Genomic DNA, 5105 nt, shown 5'->3' with positions numbered 1-5105 from the left:
CTCAACCCCACAATAGATAATATTCACACGCCTAACATTCTTCCACGGTGGAAGTGAAGATAAGGTAAACTGTGACTTACCCCCAGTTTCTGGACCCATCAGTTGGTCCTCTATCTTGACAAACTATATTGGAATATAAGTGGGCAGGAGTGACTTTATAGAAGTTACCTTGGATCTGCTCTAGTTTAAGAGGGAGAAAAAGTAAATTGTTTTCAAACTTTAGTACTTCAACTTTTATTAGTACAAATAAGTTACAATACAGCTTACCGCTGATAAAGACAAATCGGGATGACCTAACACTGTGGTGGAGAACCTCCCATCTCATGGGAAAACTCACTAGTTAGTTGTCAGCAGCTTCCTTTTTCAGTCCTTCCGAGATTCTAACAGAATTGTGCAATCTCTTAAAGTCTTTTCTTCTTAAGACCATCACAGTGTTAGTAAACTCTACACTGTTAGGGAGATACTATACTTCCTCAATGTCTGTTTAGTATACGTGGTGGTCAGAACTAAAAACCTTAAGCACTATGCTGCTATTAATGCAGCCTAGTATTTCCTTAGTTGTAGTTAAATTGCAACATTCAATTTATTAAACAACTAGGTATTGACTCAAAAAACAAAAGAACACAGTACTGCCTTGACATGGCAAAGCAATGTGATAGGTGCTAAAATAAATAATAAATAATATATGTATAATAAATATATGTATACATATAGTCCTAAAAGGGCTTCATGAGAGTAGGCATAACTTCTGTGGAGGTCCACAAAGTCTTTTGAACTAGAATATATTTAGGGGAGCATTAAGAGTTGGTATTTTGTACTCAAAGAGTGGAAAAATAAATGCAATTTAGAAACAGATTCTTTACTAAAGAAGTTGGAAAAAAAAAAGGATTTCCCAACATGGCTCAGTGGTTAATGAACCCGACTAACATCCATGAGGACGAGGGTTTGATCCCTGGCCTCGCTCAGTGGGTTAAGGATCTGGCATTGCCATGAGCTGTGGTGTAGGTTGCAGACAGCTCAGATCTGGCATTGCTGTGGCTGTGGCGTAGGCTGGTGGCTACAGCTCCGATTCGACCCCTAGCCTGGGAACCTCCATATGCCACCAGTGCAGCCCTAAAAGACAAAAAAAAAAAAAAAAAGTTGATAGCTTCTTTGGGAAGGCAAATTGGGTGACTGAGAGTCAGGTGCAAAGTGCAGACCTTTCCCTGTGTACTCTTTTTAATATTGTAGTTTTAAACCTTATGCATATATTACAGAATTGAAAAAAAACCTGTTAGAGAAAAAATTTTTAAACTCTGACTTTAGTGTGGAGGATAGATTAGAGAAGAGCAAGACCAAGTGAAGTAAAACAGAGGACTTGCAATTGCCTAGTGAAGAAATGATAAGGCAGGCACCATGGATGGAAATGAAAAATTCAAGACCTATTTAGATATGAAACTAGGAGGTACAGAGGTGGGTGTAGACAGAATGGGAAAGGAAGGAACCTTAATTACCTCATCCAGGTTTCTGGATAATGGGGAATGGAAGTCCAGCAGAAATAATGAATTCTGGGAATTCCTGTTGTGGCTCAGTAGTAACAAACCTGACCGGTATCCATGAGGATGCAGGTGGGATCCCTAGCCTCACTCAGAGGGTTAAGGATCTGGTGTTGCCCTGAGCTGTGATGTAGGTCACAGCTGAGGCTTAGATATTGCAGTTGCTTTGGCCGTGGTGTAGGCCAGCAGCTGCAGCTCCAATTCAACTTCTAGCCTGGGAACTTCCATATGCTGCAGGTGTGGCCCTAAAAGAGCAAATGAATGAATTAAGATAAATAATGAATTCTGTCTGTAACAGTAAGGCATCTAAGAGACATTCAGGAAAGATATCCAGGAATTTACTGGTAATATAGGTCTATTATCGCAAAGAAAGTTCAGGCTAGAGACACAGATTGGGTGCCCGCACCAAAGGGCAGAGTCAGGCAGTAAGCCTAGGTGAGGACTCTACGTTGTACAGATAAGGGACCCAAGGACAGAATACTTAACTTAGAGACTGGATAATTAAAGAGAGCTGGAAGCAATATGAGACTATGAAAGAAAGAGTGAAAAAAATCAGTTTATGTTAAACAGGCTCCAGGAAGTTAGTGATTAAAATTAGTTTGTGGATGTGTCCCTCATTTATCTACTGTAGATGATTCCCGAGTCCCAGTTTGAAATATTTTTGGGTTAAAATGTTTGTAACCCCCTCATGACAATGATTTTTTTTTTTTTTTGGTGGGGGAGAGAGGCTTGCCCTCACATGTGGAAGTTCTTGGGCCAGGGATCAAACCTACGCCACAGCAGTGACAATGTGGGATCTTTAGCCTGCTGTGCCACAGCAGGAACTCCTGTTTGTTTTTTATGACTTTGACAGTATTGAGGTGTATTGGTAGATATTTTATGGGATAGCCTTCTATAGGAATTGTTTTTCTCATGGCTAGACTGGCATTACAGGTTTTGGAGAGGAAGAATACAGATTGCTCTATTTTAATCATATCACATCAAGAGTTTATACTATCCACATGATTTATCAGTGTTAATTTTTGATTACCTAGCTAAGGTTATGTTTGTCAGGTTTCTCTTTTGTAATGTTTTTTCCTCTTTTCCATACTGTAGTCTTTGAAACACGTGATATGCATTATCAGCCTCTCTCCCAGAGCTTCCTTACCTGCTTCAGTTGCTTGCCTTCTATATCTATCTCAGAGTTCTCATCTGATAATCTCCTTCACACTATCATCCTGGAGAGTCCCTTTACCTTTCTCCTATGTTAGGTTTATTGCTTCCTAATGCCATGCTGTTTTTGTTTTCTTTTTTTTTTTTCATCCTTTCTCCCTGGTTTTGGTGGAACATATCCCACAAGTAGTTCTATCAGAAAGCCTCAGGAGTTTCCGTTGTGGCTCAGTGGAAATGAACCCAACTAGTATCCATGAGGATGTGGGTTCGATTTCCGGCCCCACTCAGTGGGTTAAGGATCTGGCATTGCCCAGAGCCATGGTTTATGTCGAAGACGCAGCTTGGATATGACGTTGCTATGGCTGTGGTGTAGGCTGGCAGCTGCAGCTCTGTTTCAACCCCTAGCCTGGGAACTTCCATATACCTCGGGTGTGGCCCTAAAAAGCAAAAAAAAAAAAAGTGTATGTCGTATAGTGCTCGCTTCAGCAGCACATATACAAAAAATTGAAATGATACAAAGATTAGCATGGCCCCTGCACAATGATGACATGCAAATTTATAAAATGTTCCATATTTTTAAAAATGTCATATAAAGAAAATGATGCAATATGTACTCTTTTATGTCCAGCTTCTTTCATATAGCATAACACTTTGAGACTCACCCATATTGTTGCATGTGTCAGTAGCTTCTTGCTTTTTATTACTAAACATTCTCTTCCATTGTGTGGATATACCAAAGGGTTATTTATCCATTCTCTAACTGTAACGTTTGTGTTGTTTCTAATTTTGGTGCAGGAACAACCTGTTATAAACATTCACATTCAAGTCTTTGCATTTTCATTTCTTTTGAATAAATACTCAAGTGGGAGTGCTGAGGCTGTATACTAGGTATATGTTAAACTTTTAAGAACTGCCAAATAGTTTTCTGAAGTGGCTATACAATTTTTCATTTCCCCCAGCAACAAATGAGCATTTGAGTTGTTCCTCATTAGCACTTGGTATTGTCACTTTTATGTACTTATTGACTTATTTTTGCCATTCCATGTCATTGTGGATTTAATTTGTATTTTCCTGATACTGATTTTGAGCACCTTTTCATGTGTTTATTTGCCATGCATCTTTTTGTTCTTTGGTGAATTATTCAATTCTTTTGCACATTTTAAGAACTGGGCAATTTATTTTCTAATTAAGTTCTTTTGAATACAAGTCATGTATCATACATATTTGCATATAGTCTCCCCAAGCCTTTGTCTTGTGTTTTTATTAATTATGTTGAAGAACAGATATATTTAATTTTGGTGAAGTTCAACTTACCAAATTTCTTCTTTTATAGATTGTGCTTTTTATGCCATGTCTAAGATAACTTTGCCTCAACTAGTGGCACAAAGATCTGTTTTTCTAATAGATTTTTATAGTTTTGGGTTTCACATTTTGGCCATTGACCCATCTTGATTTGATAGTACAAGTCAAGGTTTGAGATTCTTTACATTTAAATTTTTTTTTGTATATGCACGTCTAATTGTTCTAGGACTATTTGTGAAAAAGATATCCTTTCTCTGGAGTTCCCATCATGGCTTAGTGGTTAATGAATCCGATTAAGAACCATGAGATTGAGGGTTTGATCCCTGGCCTCGCTCAGTGGGTTAAGGCTCTGGCGTTGCCATAAGCTGTGGCATAGGTTGCAGATTCGGCTTGGATCCCGAGTTGCTGTGGCTCTGGTGTAGGCCGGCAGCTACAGCTCCAATTCGAGCCCTAGCCTGGAACCTCCACATGCCTTGGGTGCAGCCCTAGCAAAGACAGGAAAGAAAAAAAAAAAAAAAGAGATATCTTTCTCCATTGAATTACCTTGACATTTTTTGTTAAAAATCAATTTAGTATATATCTGTAGCCCTACCTCTGAACTCTGTTATGTACCACTGATTTATATCTACTCATACAAATACTACACTATCTTGATTACTGTAGTTTTATAAGGCCTTTTTGTTTTTAAGCAGTTATAGTTATTCCATTGTAAGCATGTACTGTAATTTAACTCATTCTCTACTTAGGAGTTTTAGTTGTTTTTTTATATAAATAATGTTTTATTATACAAATAATGTGGCAAATGCCCATGGGTATATAATTTTGCACCTTTGTGATAGTGCTTGTGTAGGGTACATGTTTAGAAGTGGGAATGCTGATCAATGTTTCTCATTTCCCTCTAGTAATTGGGTCTAGTTTCAGGTCTAGACCCATTTAGGTAATCATAGTGTAAGTAACTAGGCTATGCCCGGATGCGTTCTAAGGCACTGTGTCCAAATTTTTTTTTTTTTTTTACTTTTTAGGGCCACACCTGCGACACATTTAATTTCTCAGGGTAGGGGTCAAATCAGCTGCGCTGCTGCCTTACACCATAGGCACAGCAACTCATGATCCTAG

The 5105-nt window shown here is 38.5% G+C and overlaps 1 non-coding gene across 1 annotated transcript; it reads left to right on the top strand.

Moving 5' to 3' along the window:
• The first annotated feature begins 3160 nt into the window (after nucleotides 1-3160).
• LOC125114018 (U6 spliceosomal RNA) lies at nucleotides 3161-3265 on the top strand. The gene has a single exon (XR_007131669.1). It is a non-coding gene; the product is annotated as a U6 spliceosomal RNA (small nuclear RNA).
• The last annotated feature ends 1840 nt before the right edge of the window (nucleotides 3266-5105 follow it).

This window comes from Phacochoerus africanus, chromosome 1 (genome assembly GCF_016906955.1).
Source record: "Phacochoerus africanus isolate WHEZ1 chromosome 1, ROS_Pafr_v1, whole genome shotgun sequence".
NCBI classification, from domain to species: domain Eukaryota; kingdom Metazoa; phylum Chordata; class Mammalia; order Artiodactyla; family Suidae; genus Phacochoerus; species Phacochoerus africanus.
This window is presented reverse-complemented; position numbering and strand designations above follow the sequence as displayed.